This window comes from Chenopodium album, chromosome 17 (genome assembly GCF_948465745.1).
Source record: "Chenopodium album chromosome 17, dcCheAlbu1.1, whole genome shotgun sequence".
Taxonomy (NCBI): domain Eukaryota; kingdom Viridiplantae; phylum Streptophyta; class Magnoliopsida; order Caryophyllales; family Amaranthaceae; genus Chenopodium; species Chenopodium album.
Window position 1 is genome coordinate 16,618,211 of NC_137850.1, and position 1,028 is coordinate 16,619,238.

Consider the following 1,028-nt stretch of genomic DNA (forward strand, 5'->3'; position numbering starts at 1 on the left):
GGTTTTGGTAACCATACCCCCTTTGGTTAGAGTAGCCTCTTCCATTGAAATTGGAAGGGCCTCCCCCACCATGGTATTGGTTACCATAGCCACCACCACTTTGGTTCCAACCACGGTTTCCACCTTGATTCCAATTCCCCATTTGATTGGAGTTTGGCCTCAAGTTCCCTACATTTTCCATTCTAGGGGCAAAATTCATAGCATTGACATCTTCCACATTATCATCATGTTCATAGGGAGGGGGTTGAACTTCACAAGCATACACACAATGGGAGGTATCATGATCATAGGTTTCACAATTTGAGCAAAACATGCATCCTTGAGGCATTTTATTATAAGAAGAGGAGGAAAAAGTGGTCATACCATTGCCTCCCTTGGTTGAAGGGGAGGTATTACCATGAGGGTTGGACCTTTCTTTCATCATTTCGTCCATTTGCTTGGCCATCTTGGAGATTTGGGTAGAAAGGTTGTTGATTGCGTTGGCTTGCTCCAATGCATAGACACCCTTGCTAGAAGTAGCCTCCCTTTCTCCTTCATACCAATCATCATAATGCTTTGCGGCCTCCTCTATGATGCATTCCACTTCATCCTCTCCTTTGTTCATGATTGGACCGCCGGCCGCGGCATCTAGGCTTGTTCTCCCTTGAGGTGTAAGACCTCCATAGAAAGTGTGGATGAGTTGATACTTGGGTATCCCATGATGTGGGCATTGACGTTGAAGCTCTTTGTACCGGTCCCATGCCGCACTTAGAGTCTCACCACTCTTTTGGCGAAAACCTTGAATTAAGGACCGAGCCTCGGCGGTCTTCCTATGGTTATAAAATCCCCTCAAGAAAGCCGTAGTTACTTGGTCCCAAGTTGTGAGAGAGTTAGGGGGCACCTCCTTCTCTAGCCATTCTAGACCTCTCCCAATTAAAGAAAATGGAAACATCTTGAGGCGGATATACTCTTGAGTCACTCCATTGGCTTTGATTGTGTCACAATACTTCTGAAATTCTTTCAAATGCTTATGAGGGCTCTCAAATTTT

General features: G+C 45.3%; 1 non-coding gene across 1 annotated transcript; it reads left to right on the plus strand.

The window, feature by feature from the left end:
• The first annotated feature begins 692 nt into the window (after positions 1-692).
• LOC145590375 (small nucleolar RNA R71) lies at positions 693-798 on the plus strand. The gene has a single exon (XR_014101985.1). It is a non-coding gene; the product is annotated as a small nucleolar RNA R71 (small nucleolar RNA).
• Positions 799-1,028: the final 230 nt, after the last annotated feature.